We start from the raw sequence: 17,231 nt of genomic DNA on the forward strand, positions 1-17,231 counted from the left end.
TTCATGGTGGCCAGGACATGGAGGCACCCAAAGTGTCCTACGATAGATGAATAGCTAAAGAAGCTGTGGTACATATATACAATGGAATATTATACTCAGCCATAAGAAGAGATGAAACACTACCATTTGCGACAACATGGATGGACCTCGAGACAATCATGCTAAGCAAAATAAGCCAGACAGAAAAAGTTGAAAATCACATGATATCATTTATATGGGAGATATAAACCTAAAAGCAACAAATGAACAGAACAAACAGAGACTCATGGACACCAACTACAGTACTAGTGGTTTACCAGAGGGTAGGGGGTGGGGGAAGATGGGGGAGGTAGACGGGGTGAAGGAGGTCAAATATAGGGTGGTAGAGGGAGGGTGAAGTGGGTAACGGGCATTAAATATATGGTAGGTGAAGGAAACTGGACTTTGGGTGATAAACACACAATAGAATATACAGATGTCAAATTATAATGTACACCTGAAAATTATATAATTGTATTAACCAATGTTACCACAATAAACTTAATTAAAAAAAAAAAAAAACTACTGGAAAACGATACTTTGCTGGGATTGCTATACTGGAAGAATGGAAGGCCCAGTGTGGTGACCACCACATATAAAGAAGGCCTGCCTAAGAGTGAAGCCAAAATTACCTAAAACTTCCCAGTTACAGGAGTCAGTAAATGCCGTTTATTGCATAAGCCAGATAAGTAAGACTAGGTTTCAGATCTGCAACCAAGAGTCCTTACTAATACAGCTACAACAAAAAACATATAACGGCAAACGAGGTTGTCAACAAGAGTGATTAACCCTCAGGTTTAAGACAAAACTCTAATTGAAATAACAGTGGCATTAGGGATACTTCTCATGTACATGGTAAAATTTATTCTAGTCCACTGTTGATGTTTTCATTTCCCACCTCCATTTACATTATACCTAAGACATGAGGCATAAAATTTATCAACAATATCAAATAACTATATAGCTCTATTCTTGAAGTTCCAAGGATATATTACTATTGGCATTTTACCCTGTTCCTCACAGATGCTTAGTTATTTGAGGACTAGAGCAAGTTATAAAATTTTCTAAAAAATGAGGAAATCTTTTATGCTTTTAAAATTCTGTCCTTATCTTTGGCTTGATATTATAGTTGTTGATGATAGCCATGAGTAATATTCCTGGAAGAAAGGCTAAAATGAAATAAGAATTTCTCAGTATCATTTTTTTCTTTAAATGGACACAGGTTCAAGCTTGTGCATGTGTGGGATCACAAATTTCTACTTGTGGCATTTTCTTATGAGTAAAGTAAAATGTGCAAGACCAGAATTTTAAATATTAGTTTAATAACCTTTATGTGCCTAATTTCTGAATGATTCTCTTCCTCTCTGTTGTGTCATCTAATGTCAAACAGTGGTATTAAGATGAGTCATGATAACTGAAAAGGCATGAGAAAGGCACATGTCAGAATTATTAATTTTTTAAAAAAGGAAGTACTACCTTTTCTAAAATTATGCATGCCAATATATGCTGAACTTTGAAGTGTGGCTTTATTTCTCTCTTTCGTAACTAATCACTGTCTCTAGGAGAAAGAGGTTAAAGAGAGAAAATAAGAGTAGTATAGCTATTTCAAAACCTTCAAATAAATGAGAAGTCAAAAAAAATGACATTTGTTCATTACTAAAGGTAAAATTTTCAATGGGCCAATCGCGGGTGATACTATATCATGACCATGCCAAAATTCACCAAGGCAGTGGTTTTCAAACTTTATTGTAGGTTACATTAAAAAAAAAAAAGTTTGAAAATCATTGCCTTATTGAATTGAATGTATTTATATAACATATATATATATATGCAGATATTTATAGGCATATACAAAGTGACCAAGTATACACGTACATAATAAATCTCTTACCATATTAAATGAATCTGATATTTTCTATTCTATCCAATTTTTTCTATTCTGTTTTACTCTACTCCATTCCCTTCCATTCTATTTCATTTCACTAAAAACAACTGCTGATCACAAAACACTAAAATGTTTTCACAACCCACCATCAACTCACAACTAGACACAGAACATACGATTTGTCCTAACAGAAATATATAACAAATCGTAGGGCACGAGAATTAAATATATTCAAATTATTACCAACACTAATTTCACATTAAGACTTTTCTTAAAAGAAATCAAATCAACTCCACACAGTGGAATTTCTTACACTGTTCATTAACTTCATCTAATATGTCCATTAACACTTAAACTGAGATATTTCATTGAGAATGATATTCCACTGAACATATTTTGAAATAAGCACATGGAATCTTACCATTTCAAATTGAATCCAAAGACACTAACCTTCCCCCCCACTTTTTTTTTATTGCATGTCTCTATAAAAGTCAATGAAACACAATGCCACAGGGTAATATTCTAATGTAAGAAAGAGGTAGTCCCATTATCTGTTCTGTTTTACCTTTTGTATCAACTACTGTTTGATTACTGTTTCTGTGTAGAAAATGTTTTCTTAATGACCCTAGAGGAAGACAATAATTTGATGACTGAAAAATGTGACATGTAGAACAAAATACCCTATGTTCCACACTAGTGTGTATTACATTCTTTGGCTCCCTGGATTGTCTTAAATCTCAAATCTCACAATGAACTTCCCTCCCCAATATTTCCTTTTCTCCTGGAGGCCAGTGCTGAGAAGAAACATTTCCTTGCAAGATCTACTACTAACTAAAAATCCCAGTGCCTTGAATGTCTATTTTTTTTTTCCATTTTTAAAAAAGCGATCTGAATTTCCATTAAAAAGATTTCCTTTATTAACTCTTTCCTAAGAATGTATGTGTCGGCATGTTTGAAAGTATGCCCTGCAGAAACTGGACATGGTGTTCCTTATCAACGTGACAGACTGATGATAGGTAGATGGGCTTCCTGTTGATGACCATGTCACATTTGCTAAACTTCTGTTGAGACCACAGGATAGACCCAGCTTATGAAATTTTTTTGTCTTATTTCTGCTTCACACAGCATTCATAATCACACATGGGGGGGAGGAATATGAGAGAGACAAAATCATGGAAGCATAGTCCTACTGATGCTGAAAGCAGAAGCAAATGGCATAATCCTCAGAGCTAAGAGCAAACCTGTGTGGTAAAAGGCAGCCAATGTTACAGTATAGCTGGTTCAGCATTATGACCAAAATGGGCCACTCTAAACCCTGGGGTTCAGCCAATAGCAGTTTTCTCAAATTTGTCTTTAAAGGTTAAAATTTATCATACTTATGCTCAGCCACCCTTACAATGCTTGAGTATATGGGTATGTGTGAAATAGAAGTAAAACCTACAGAGCTGTTTTTGGAATTGAGTGAGAAACCAAATCTGCACAGCCTCCAAATAATTGTAAGTGCTGTAATAATTCTAACAGATGTGCTTGCTGGTCAGATGCTGGCATCCTCCATTAAGGGAGACACTGTTAGCCATATTGTTTAGCACAATTTGAGGCATGAGGCTGGCACACACAAAAAAACTGTCAGAAATTCCTATGCCTTAATCGTATCAGTTTCTTTCTCTACTTACTTCACTGCCATATAGACAGTAAAAAAGACTGGAAAGAGACTAGGGGGTATTAAGGAAAAGAAAAAAAAAACAAAACATGTGACCCCTGTTGTTTGTAAATGTGCCTTGTCAGCTAATATCATGTACCTTCCTTGAGTCGGATCCTTGAAGGACCCAAGATGGAGCAAGTAGAGAAAGGCAGCTTGGGGGTGGTTAGGACACTTTAATGTGCCTACAAATCACCCTACGATCTTGTTAAAATGCCAATACTGATTTGCAGTGGGATCTCAGATTCTGCATTTCTTCTTTTAGGGGAAACTCAAGCTGGCATCCCATTTAATGCCCTTTGCCACTCTTCGAGTCTGGGGCAGTAGCTACCGTTAGCCTTTTTCTTTACAGAGATTTCACCTGTCTCCTTTTCCTTTCTAAAGACATCTCCAGTAGAGAGAAGAAAAGCAAGGCACAGTACAAAAGCACTGGCTCTGGAATCAGACAATCTTGAGTTCGAATTCCCTCTCTGCGACTGATAGGAAATCTGTATAATTTTAGGTAAGTTTTTTTCTTAACTCTTCTGTGCTTCATTTTCTCCATCTTTATAAACTGGTATACCATCTTTCTAACTATCAGGGCTGTTATAAGAAACATATCATATACACAGTCTGGTAGGTTCATTTCTAGAATGAATGAAAGAGTCTACAGCACAACAGTTCTCTCGATAGGTAATAACGAGGGGGATGGGTTGCACAGTGTTTGAATATACTTTAATTTTTTTCCTAATACTATGGTTTTGGCTCCTTTTTAGAGTCATAGCTGTGAGTAACATAGAGTTCTCGACACATTAAATCAAGTATTTCTCCTCATTTCCAGTACTTCTCTGACTCCAGAAAGCTACCTTCTAATCATGCTTTTAGTAATGATAGAATCCAGGGCAGACTGGGTTTCAAAAATATTTCTTGCTCTAATGGTGAAAACATACTTGATAATTTTCTTTTCTCCAATTAATTCAGTTTCTAGACTTGTTCTCCTGGACTTCTTTGGCTCCTATTTCCAATGACAGATCTTCCTTGCCCTCAATTGCCCCTGCCAGTCTCTCTTCTCTGACCTGAAGTCAGGCCCCGCTTTGTCTTCATAGTAAGTAAGGCAAAGGAACCCCCCCTCCTACCCAGGCTGACCAGCTGGTAAATATGAGGAATCTAGGGAAATCTAGAATATATCCCTGAGTTAACCAGAGGAATTAAGAGGGAAACAGCTAATACAAGCCTTTTCTAACCCTCCCATATCCACAGGGTTTAATAAAGAAGGAATCAAAACCCAGGGTTTAATAAAGAAGGAATCAAAACCCAGAGTTTAATTAAGAAGGAAAAGAAAGTGGGGCAATTTTATTGAATATAATAGAAACAAGGAAGGACATAGAAGAAAACTGAAAAAGTGACATTAGCTGCCATATCCTGCCTTCCCTGACTTACCTCTGGCAGTCCCCAAGATGTCTGGGTGGGACAGTGAATGGGACTTAGGAATCATGCCTTTACCCTTCTGAGCCCCATCATGATTTTTGCTGAGGTGACACTAAATGGCCTTGGGCACCATCAGAATAGAGAGGACATGCCGGCCATAGAAGTCCCACCTTATGACAAGAATCAATGATTGTTCCAGGATGCTTGCAGTGCCATCACTTCCCTTGCCTCGTCATCTTCTCTCCCATAAGCTGTTACAGCAGAAGTGGTGTCTGCTTCCCATCAGTTCATTTCCATCTCAGACTGAATAAGAATAAATTATTATTGGCTCACATGTTTTATTAGATTGATCCACATGATATTTCCATATTTATAGCTCAAATATTGACAGTTTCACGTGACTCGACCTCATATCCTGTTTAGAAAAGCAAAGTTTCATTGTCACAAAAAAAAAGAAAGAAACTAAACCATTTCTGTGGCAGAGACAAAATTATCTCAAATTCATTTACTAAGAGGCTACAATATTTTATGTGGCTTTTACCCTTACTTTCTATTTTTCTAAGGCAGAATAAATTCAGCAAACTTCTTTAGGAATCATCCCATCTGAAGCAGCAACTATCAAACACTGCGCAGTCATTATGCATTTACTCTGTGTAAGGCATGAGAAGGATAGAACAATAAACAAGACACTACTTCTGCCTCTAAGGAGTAACTGATCTAGCTGGAGAAAGCAGAGAGAATAACGCAAAAAGGTAAAGAATGCAGCAACAATGTGAGAAACGTCATAGGACAGACCATAATCATTTGCTGAATGAGTGGAATAGAAAATAAGTGCAGTGAGTCGAGAGGCAGGAACAATCACCTAGAATCTGATTTGAGCCACTTTCCATCTAATTTACCTCATCAATCACCGCACCCTCCCACCTACTTACTGTGGGAAGTTATCACAGAAAATGAAAATCGCCTTTCTGCTTACTCAGAACTCGCAAATGATGGTCCCAGAGATGTATACCCAGTAGGTCTCAGACCACTCCCTCTCATTTATTAGATCCATCTCAGGAAAAAACAGAAGAATGGGGACATTAATGCTGGACACTGTTCTCTCTTCCAGATTATATCAGTATATTGGGGCGGGGGAGGATAAAAGCTAATGCATATGCCTCAGTATAAACTGCAGCCACCTGATAGCTTAGCACTTAAACAAACTTTATGACACCTCTTAATTCTGAATTTCAACCATTCTGAGCACTTGCCAATAGTCAAAAGTGGCCATAGCTGTAAGTATATTATAAATATTGATTTGGGTACAAATGAGGTCACATTAACACTGCACAACCACTGGCTATCTGAGCTATTCCCATACAGGGTACTGTAGTACCCTGCTGTGCCCCTCTGCTAAGGTCTTCTACTTGAGGAGAGTACCTAACCATGAACTTCATCCCCACATCCTCCAGAATTAGGCTGCTTTCTTAACCAAGGAGCCAAGACCAAGTACTTTGCAAGTGGCAAACTCTCAAGGCAGCAGCAGCTGTGCCTGACTCAGTGCTCTCCACACTTAAGGCACATTGGTAAGTTCATGCAAAAATGCAGATAACGCCCTTTGGGAGAACAACCTTGTCACCTGGGCCTGATTTGCTCACACCCCGAGGAAATATCTCTGATTAGGTTCTTTCTCTCCCCTCCCACATCTAATCCATGAGAAAGATCTGTCAATTTTATCTACAAAATATCCCTTGAGTCCTCTCCTTTCTTCACTTCAGGAGGAATCCTGTTGGTTGAATATTAATCACCATTACTACCTACATAGGCCTCTACCCAAGCCTTCGGAATATCCTGCTTTTATTCTCGCTCTTCCAACCTATTCCAAACATAGCAGCAAGAGGTACCTTCTAGCTATATTAAATGAATCATATATTCCAGGGTAAAACCTTTCATTGCCTTCCTCAGTTACACTCAGAATAAAATCTAAATTCTGCCCAGGTCTACACGACTTTCTGGGACCTGGTCCAAGCTTCTCTCTACAGGAAGCCATCTAGCAAGGGTAACATGAGTGACCTGGCTGAAGTTTCTAGTGACCTAGGCTGGAATCCAAGGTTCACTTCTCCCCAGGAGAAGCCTGGGTCAGAATCTCAGATCCTGCTCACCATGTACACTGTGTAGTTTTGAGCCAGCCACTTAACTTCCCAGTACTTCAGCTTCCTCTCATGTAAAGCTACACATCTCATTGAATCCTTAGGAGCAGTAAAGTGAAATACCACATGTAAAATGCTAAGAACAGTGTCAGTCGTTAGTTAGGGCTTCATAAATATAATCAGCCTGGTGTGCTTTCACTTCCTCAAACATATCTTTCCGACCTCAGGGCCTTCCATCCAACTTAGAAGGCTCTCGGCCCTCCCCTCCAACTCTGTACATGGTCATCTCCCCTCTTTTAGATCATCTCTGCACAAAAGTCTTCCCTAACATGTCCAAACGGGGACTTTCCCCACCCCCTCTATTATTTTTTATTGCAAGTCTGTATTTTCTTCATAGCACTTGTAATAATTTTCAATTATTTCCTTTCTTTGGGTATTCATTTATTTATTGTCTTTCTTCTCCATGAGACTTTAATATTTATAAGGACTTGGACCACATTTATATTGTTTACCATTGAATCTCCAGCACCCAGAATATCTCCTTGACTCAGTCACTATTTATCTTTTTTATATTTCTTATAGATTTTAAACATATTTCAATATTATTAATTGGTATATATACCTGTTTCAAATGAAATCTTTTATCAATAAAAAAGAACGACTTGTCGTAAAAAAAAAAAGTTACTATTTAAATTGTTAATAGCAAGTGAGCGGATGAGTTTTGCTAAGTCCTTCACTTACATTCCCATTTCTCCCTGGAGCTCAGACCAACTGTGTGGGGCTGGGCTGGACAACAGACACCCTGACTTGCCCCTTCGTGGCCCATCTTCCCCTACTCCCTTTAATGTATACACAAGCCTTTCTTCAATGCATCCCTTCCCCTCAGGCAGATGCTTAGCAAACCAAATTCTGAATTCTCCTTTTGGCTTAACCCAATTCACTTTCTCTCTCCTTCTCTCTGTATGTATAGGGGGTGTGTGTGTGTGTGTGTGTGTGTGTGTGTGTGTGTGTGTGTGTGTGTGTGTGTGTGTGTGTGTGTGTGTGTAGCACATACACTGTTTTGTATATTTAGATGTCATGTTAGCCCAGATTCCACAGAAAGCCCAGCCTGAGGTAAAAGCTTACGTGCTCCTAATTTATTAGAGCATGCCATCCCAGGAAAGCAAGTGGGGAGAAGAAGGAAATGTTGCAGAGACAGAGCAAAAACAGATACAAGGTACATTTCTAAGCTGGCCACCACTGTTCTCAAGCACAACTGACTGTCGTATCTCCTTGGCCCATGAGTGGAATGGGGCCACGAAATGACAGCTTCTCAGAACACTCAGTCAGGAAGAAGGAAGACAAATGTTATCCACCTCATGGCCATCTGAGGGGGCTGAGCCAGTCTAGTGCATCTCAGGTCTCAATGGCAACAGGGGAGTCTCTGGGGAGGTGAAGGCTGATGTGAGGAACTGGGAGTCATTGTAATAGCCTTTAGCCATTAGAGGCAGCAGTAACGACCTGGTTTGATAACCATGACAGCAGCACGTCACCAAGTATCTAAATCTGAAGTTGGACCTACCTTGAGTCTGGTACAAATGGATAAGATGGTGATAACCAACCAAATGTATTGCTCGAGAATGATAAGTGTGTGACATGTAAGATCATCACTATCAAAGCTTGCATTCATGACAGACATTTCCAGATTTTTAACAGTATTTTTTCTAGATGAGCCCAGGTTCAGTTTCTGAATACTTGACACAAGGCTGTAAACAGCCACTACATCCAATAAAACACAGTACATAATCGCAAAGAGAGGACATTGCAATAAAAATGTTCTTCTCTATACATTAACTAATTTGGTCTCTACAAATTTGCAGCATTCAGTGGGAAAGGTATAATTCATCTCTATTCTCAGATGGACAACTGAGACTTGGAGAGAGTGTATGGTATAAAGACAGTTACACTGTCAATAGCAGGAATGAGAACCAAGATTTTCTGTCTTCTAACTATGTGTAAAACCCTATTATACACACGCTGTAACACAGCGATTTAGAATCATATTCACCCGTCCCTCGATTTACATAGTACTTTTTATATGAGTTTTTTAATACACAGTAAACATTCCCCCTATTTGTGTGGACTTTTTATACACAGTTTCCATTTACACGATCTCATTTTACATGGTTCTTTTTTTTTTTTTTTAATTTCCATTATTGGCGATTACTCTTTCCAAAAAAACAATAGCTCAATCCAGCCACGTACAAAGAACTGATATTTACTAACACAATAATTATTGATCTTTTGTTTATTGGATGGCAAATTAAAAAAAAAAAAAAAAGGGTGACTACTGATGTTTCCTGGAACTGGTTTTTCAAATGTTTTACTGTAGAAGCTAAAAATTATATGAATAAAAAATATCTTTCTTTAAAATACTTTCACTTTTAGATAATGCACCTGGTCATCCACACAATTTAGAACCTCCAAATATAAAAGTTGTATATTTGCCACCAAATACAACTGTCTTGATCCAACCTTTGGATCAAGGCATTATTTCCACCTTTAAGATTAATTATTTTAAAAGAGTTTTAACAATATTTTTAATAAACTTGAAGATAATGAATGACTTAGAGTTACAGAAGCCTGGAATAAATACACAATTTTAAGGTGTATAAAGAGTATTGCTTTAGCTTTGAGTGCTATAAAGCCGTCAACTTTAAATGCTTGCTGGAAAGCAATATGGCCAGAAGTGGTTGTACCAGGGAATATGGTTCCAACAACTGAAGAGGGATTAACTGGCATTAATTTATTAAATAAATTTCATGAGGAAGGCTCTGACAATTCAAATGTAGATGATATTAATGAATTACTGGTTGATCATGAATTAACTGATAATGAATTAATTCACTTAATAGCTGAAGCCCATCCTGCTGATGAATATGGCAGTGACCTTGAACTGGTTTCATTCACTGCAGAAAATATTTACAAAGCTCTCCAATTGGCCACAAAGCTGGAAACTGCAATTCTAGGTATCGATCTAAACATCCAATGGGCCTAAAATTTTGAAAAGATTTTTTTAAATGTTGCAGTGAATATCTAAGAATTTATGAAAACTTAGCAAAAAATGGGGTTGGAAAAAGATTATCCAAAAACATAAACATAAATAATGAAACCCAAGAAGTAATTACAAATATTTCGAGTGATGAAGATAGTGACTTTGTGCCAATTAAAAAGAGAAGGCTGATTGCTTTAGATTACAGTACAGACATCGGCAGTGAATAAAATTTATTTTGGTTTTTCTAAATTTTTATTAGCATTTTTTTGAGAAAATATGCAAAACAAATATTTTTATGACTTATATTGGCCTATTTCTTTAGCATTTTTTACACACTGGTGGACTCTTTTTAAACGGTCTTCTTCCACATTAAAAAAAAAAAAGATGTGTAGAATGGATAATTAGCATAAATTGAGGGATGGGTGTAATTATTTCGTTAACTATGAGATGATAAAAAATGTGTTTCTTAAGGCCTGGTCTCTTCTGTTGTTTTATTTTTTTAACATGCATTGGAAGACAGGAATGTGATCCTAAAAAGAGTCACAACAGCATTGCAGACTTGGAATTACGGAGATAAAAATATCTCATCAAGCTAATGAAAATGATCAATTGTAGAATGTGAGAAATGCCATAAAAAAGAAATCCTTCCCCAGCATCTTCCATCTATAGCTCAGGAGCCAGTGTCCGTGGCTGTCTTTGACATTTTGGGAAAAGAGAATATTATTCAAATGATACCCTTTCCAGAATCAAGCTCTCTGTACACCTTAACACAATAGCTCTCATCATTCTGCATTTGACATCAGTCTTACAGATTTAGCATCTCACAGTCACACATATCTAAGTTATGGGGCAAAGTTTACTTAATATAAAGCAGTTCTGACCTTCATCATGGAGTGATTAGAAGTCAATCTGCCAATGTTCTTTTTCTTAAGTTTTGACATTTATTATAGGGAAGATGTGTCAATATTTCTACCAACTCTTCATTCCTCCCCATCCACCATATATACCCAACCAAATGTTTGAAGCTTTATATATGCATCTTAATAATCTGTCATGAAATACTTGGAAAGGAAAATATACTATCATATAACATCAGGAATATATGGAGCTCTGGCTAAAACTTCATGCATCTGATATTTAAGCCTTATTGTAAGTCTACTATATGCAGAGAACTGTGCTAAGAACTGATAGTCCACCAGATGCATTATTGGCCCCCATTTTCCCTCCTAACCCCATTCTCAACCAGGCACTTTAAAGCTTTAACTCCTCACTTTTCATCAGTAAAGTTCCTCCCCCACTCCACTTTATCCTTCCCACACTAAAGTCAACCAGACTGTTCTTCCCTTCAGTACTTGTTTCTGCTTTGAGGAGCCTGGCCGGACCCTTGGCCTGTAGAGCTCAGCCCTGAGCTCCCCAGCACTGCTCTAAAGACCAGTATTGGCCTGGTATGCAGAACCTACTCTCCCAGCATGGATCTTGCTCATTTTTATATCTCCCATAGTGCCTTGCACATAGCATACCATACCCTCAGTAAGTCTACATTACCTGGTTCACTGAATAGGTGATAAGCTCCTCAAGGGTAGGGGCTGGGTCTTATTCATCATTTTGTTGTCAGCACGAAATTAAGTGACTACTACCTCACATGGGTTTTATAGTAAAATGAGAGAGACCAGATCATATGTGAGTAGTAAGAAATAAGTTAGCCAACTTGGGGTAGGGTCTGATGTCAAATTGCCTTGAATTTAAACATGATATAGCAGGCTCATAGCCATTGCAAAATCCTAAACAAGGGCATAAAAGTAAAATCATTTTACAGAGCCATATTAATAAGTCTTCTGTTTAACTCAGAAGCAACTAGAGAAAGACCAAAGGTTTTCCAGGAGGTCTGATTCTTCAAAGAGACAAGGGGATTGAAACTGGGTCCTTCAAGTTCTCTTCCCATCTCCTGATTCTAGATATTGAAGTATCTCTCTTTTGTTCTTGGTGATTTACTATATCTGACTGTAACTCTTAGAATTCAAACATTAGCCTCTGCCTTCTTTTCCATCAAGATTTTAAAATCAATATCTTTACCATTTATGAAATTGTGTGATGTGCTTTGAAGACTTAAGGCATCTTAGAGAGGGAATGTCACCTTGTACTATCATACCAATGTATTAAATAATGACTTCTTGAAAAATCAAAAGCTCGTTGGTTGAAATGCTACTAAATCATAACCTATAAGAGCAGCACATGATCATTTCGACAGTGCAAAAGGCAAACTTTAAATATAGTGGATGAGAACTGTTTAAATATAAAGGAAGAATCTAATTTAATTTTTAACCATTTAGTTAGGTGCGACATGAAAGAGAATAAGTTTTACTCACTATATTTGTCAGATAGAGCATCCAACTGTGCAGAGCACCAAGGACTGGTAGACACAGTGTGGACCAAAAGAATCCCTAACCCTGATGGGGCCTAGAGTCTAGTAGGGAAGATAGACATAAAACAAACATTATGATAATTAAGTGTAAGAGGACAAAATAAAATAAAGGCATTTAGGGAGCAGCAGGAACATAGAACCAAGCATGGAACAAATCTAGAAGAACAAGAGGCTCTCTAGGAGTTGATATTCCATCTGATATCCTAAGGGTGAGTGAGAGTTGACTGGCAACACAGAAGAGGAAAGAATTTTCCAACAAATAATCAACATATATGAAGTGGGAGTGTCTGGGGATGTGTTGGGAGTACTGAGACCTGTTCAAGAATGTTCGACTTTGACGAGGTGGATGGGGACGAGCTTACACATTTGTTTGAGCTCAGTCTCTCAGCATTTTGCATATTAAATCTCCTAGTTCAATATAACTTTCTAGAGAGGAGACTATTCTTTATGAAACAGTGTACTGAAGGGGATTTCAAGAATCTTACATTCAATGTATTGTTTAGAGTATAATCATGATTCTAAGTGATACCTCATAAAAGTTTTTTTTTCAAATGGGCATAACTTTCTGAAAGGAATTTCAGATAACTTGATGACTAGGTAGAGATGTGACATAGGTTTATTTACTGAAGTGTTTGGTTAACATATGCACAAGTAGTGTCGGAAGGAAACATCTGTACTTTAAGGTGTCTTTACTGGGTTTGTTGCATACTGCATGGACAGCACATCACATGCAGATGACAACACAGTTCTTAGTAAGAGATCTTACTATGAAGACCTTCAATCAAGTTCTTACTACATATGAGACACTGGGCTGAGGGCTCTACATATATCTCTCATTTAACTTTCACAACAATTCTAGAAGGTGTGTACAACTATAATTCTCAGTTTACAGATATGTCACCTGCAGTTTAAAGAGGTTATGTAACTCTTCAAAGATCGCACAGCAAGTTGGCAGTGGAGGCTCTTAACCATGTCCCCACCTTTATCCAGGAAAGCTCTCTTTTTGTTCAATTCTGACCATTTTTGCTGAAGGGGACGGGGTGCTTTTCGACCTTTTTTCCCCTTTAAATTACCATCTAATGGTTATTGCTACAGTGTTTAATAAGCAATGTGTTATCCCTGGGCATTGGAATTAATATCGTTACTCAGAAACAGTAAACAGAAGTTTACATTTGTGCACTGTCTGGAGGTGGAAGCATCAATAAAAGCCAGAGGTGGGAGGAAGAGATGAATGTGCAGACTTGAAAGAGAGGAAAAGGATGCAATTTTTAGTGGGGTAATATGAAATTCTGCCTAGGCTAGCAGAGGCAATCCTTTACCATTTCTTGTCCAAACTGTGTAGCTGCATTTCTCCTAACATGGCTTTCCTTTCCTCCTCAGGGCACAAAAGTCCTAGCCTTGCCCATCTTTCTCTCTCTTTCTCTCTTTCTCTCTCTCTCTCTCTCTCTCTCTCTCTCTCTCTCTCTCTCTCTCCCACACACACACACACACACACACACACACACACACACACACACACTTCTAAGGCACACCCTAGGGTGTCTGACATGTAATATTCAAAGAGCAACGGGCTTCAAGTCCCTTTGACAAAGTTTGCTTGGGGCCCAGGAATTTTAATCTATAATCATGAACTGAAGACATTTAAATTAAAAACTTCCTACTGATTCAGCAACATCTAGGAGAGTGGTGCCCGTGAATTTACAGAGATTGGCCTGCAGCCTTCCAAATAGCAAAGCACTAGCTGAGGATCAGGAGTAGCTTGTGACTAAAAGGTATTCATGTTAATTCCATGCACTGAGCATAATAAAGGATCATTGATTCCAAGGCTTGTCATTTTAGAATGGGTGGCAGTGATTAGAGAGCATCGAGATATGCTTTTCTGTGACATTCCTTGTTTTTAAACCCCAGCATTAAAAATATGTTTATTTTTATGATTTGTATCTCATGCTATGCTCTGGGTGAATACATGAGAGTTTCCGCATTCTAGCATTTCACAATGAGCAATAAACAAAAAATAAACAATGGCAACAAAAAGGAACCACTTTCCAGGATTGTATAGTTAGTTCTGGTATCCGGGAAACTGCTTTCTTGCTAGAAGTCAATGATTCTGCGATTACGAGCATGCTTCCATACATAAAACAAGTGTCTATCTCCCCTCCCCCTTCATTTTCTCCCATGCAGATTAGACCCCCCAGCCTGTAAAGTCACATTTTTGAAATAAAATTTTCTTTATTTATAAAATATATAAGGACCTGGCCTATAGACCCCCCCCCTCAAATCTTGGAAACACACATTTACTCATTCCTTTGTTCATTCAGCCGATAATTATTGAGTACCTACAAAGTGCCAGGCACTTTACTATGAGCTGAGGACATTTTAGTGAACATGACAGTTTGGTAAAATAAATAACTAATCTATTAAATGAACAAAATAAGGAGCAATTAGTGATAGAGAGGTAGGTCTTTCCTAATAGGTAGACAGAAAAGGACTCTGAGAAGGTGACATTTAAGCTGAGAGTTGAATGACAAGAAGCCAGTGATGCAAAAGTCTGAAGTGTTCTGGGTAGAAGGAATGGCAAAGCACAAAGGCCGAAGGACAGGAACAAATTCAGCTTGCTCAAAAATAGAGGAAGTTCCATGTGACTAGAGGGTGTTGAGGGAGGGACAGGGCGTGGGAGGGATGCACCAGGGTGGGAGGCAGGAGCTGATCAGGTCTGGCCCTGCACTGATGACTTTACATTGATGACAAGCATTGCCACTGAGGGGATAAGAGATTCTGAAATTTTTTAAATTATGGCTGTGTTGCGGTCACGGGGAAAGGAAATGGATAAAACTGTGTTCCATTTAAAGATGTCAGTTCCTCACAGTTCATAAGGCCCCGTCTTTATCATTATGTGTAGTGATTAAGAGGACATTGTGATATTTGTCCTTCTCTGACTTATTTCACTTAGCATAATACCCTCTAGGTCCACCTATGTTATCACAAATGGTAAGATTTCATTCTTTTTTATGGTGAGGTGTACCACCTCTTCTTTATCCAGTCATCTGCTGGGCATTGAGGTTGTTTCCATTATCTTGGCTATTGTAAATAATGCTGCAATGCCATAGGGATGCACATTCGAATTAGTGTTTTGGATTTCTTCAGATAAATATCCAAAAGTGGAATTCCTGGGTCATAAGATAGTTCTATTTTTAAATTTTTGAGGAATCTCCACTGTGACTGTACCAATTTGCAAACCCACCAATAGTGCATGAGGGTTCCCTTTTTTCCACATCCTCACAACACTTATGGTTTGTTGATATACTGATGATAGCCATCCTGACAGGTGCGAGGTGATATCTCATTGTGGTTTTAATTTCCGATTCTCTGATAATTAGTGATGTTGAGCATCTTTTCATATGCCTATTGGCCATCTGTATGTCCTCTTTGGAAAAATGTCTATTCATGTCCTCTACACTTTTGTTTGGGGAGCTGGGTGAAAAAGGTAAAAGGATCCAGAAGTACAAATTGGTAGTTACAAAATAGTCATGGAGATGTAAAGCAGAACATAGGGAAGATACTCAATAATACTGTAATAACTATGTATGGTGCCAGGTGGGTACTAGACTTATTGCAAGAGGGTCAATTCATAACTTATATAAATATCTAACCACTATGAGGTATACCTGAAACTAGTATAAAGTAATATTGAATGTCAACTGTAATTGACAAATAAAAAAAATAATAAAAATATAACAAAATATGTTGTGAGTCAAAAAAATCTAGGTTTGAATCTTTGCCATTAATATGCTATGTGATTTTAGGACTCCATTTAATTACTAAAGTCTCAGTTTCTGTACGTAAAAGCTGTGATAATAATTCCTCACAGGGTCTTGGTGAGAACTAAATGAGACATTACACATAATACAGAAGAGCACTAGTGCCTGGCCCATGGCATATGTTCTGGAAATAATATGTTATTAATTAGTGTTATTAATATTAGGAAGAAGAGAGAGAATGAGGAGGTGAATAACTAAACAATTATCCAGATCATATAGGGTAAAAAACAAACCTATTAAAGATGAGATAGAAGTTTCTAAGAGCACAGAGTATCTCTGTGCTCCAGGTCCCTTTAGTGTCCCGAGCGTGGTAGAATCTGGACCAAACAGAATTTTAGAAAAACTAGAAACACTTGAAATACTCAGGAACGGGAGATAGATCAATAAAATGTGGAATATTCATGCAATGAAATACTCCATGGAAATGAAAAAGCATGAACTACTGGCACTCCCAACAACATGGATGAATCTTACAGATATGTTCATTGAAAGAAGCTAGGAAAGAGAGACTACATGCTGTGTGATTCTATTTATGTGAAGTTCAAGAACAGCGAAAAAGAATTGATCTTGATTCAAAATAGTAGTTACCTCTTGAGGGTATATATTTGGAAAACATTTGAAAAGGGCACAAAGTAGCCTCTGGGGTGCTTAAAAATGTTCTGTAACTTGATCTAGAATGTGGGTACATGGAGAAAAAAATATGTAAAAATAGTGTCAATTAAAGCTATAAACTTAAGATTAGCATATTTCATAAACTTTTACAATATGTATGTATACGCTAATAATTAATTTTAAATATATCACTTCAGAAGATCA

At 37.7% G+C, this 17,231-nt stretch overlaps 1 protein-coding gene across 5 annotated transcripts in view; it reads right to left on the reverse strand.

Annotated features, from left to right (window-relative positions):
* The window catches only part of FHIT (fragile histidine triad), a 1,380,266-nt gene that overhangs the window by 1,158,361 nt on the left and 204,674 nt on the right, over positions 1–17,231 (reverse strand). The window contains exon 1 of one of the 5 annotated variants that reach the window (XM_011358433.2): positions 5,180–5,235. The exons of the other annotated variants lie outside the window; for them this stretch is intronic. The gene's annotated coding sequence lies outside the window, so the exon portion shown is untranslated. Of the gene's footprint in view, positions 1–5,179; positions 5,236–17,231 lie in introns of those variants that run through there. 5 annotated transcript variants of the gene reach the window in all.

The sequence above is a fragment of the Pteropus vampyrus genome, unplaced genomic scaffold (assembly GCF_000151845.1).
Source record: "Pteropus vampyrus isolate Shadow unplaced genomic scaffold, Pvam_2.0 Scaffold41, whole genome shotgun sequence".
NCBI classification, from domain to species: Eukaryota; Metazoa; Chordata; class Mammalia; order Chiroptera; family Pteropodidae; genus Pteropus; species Pteropus vampyrus.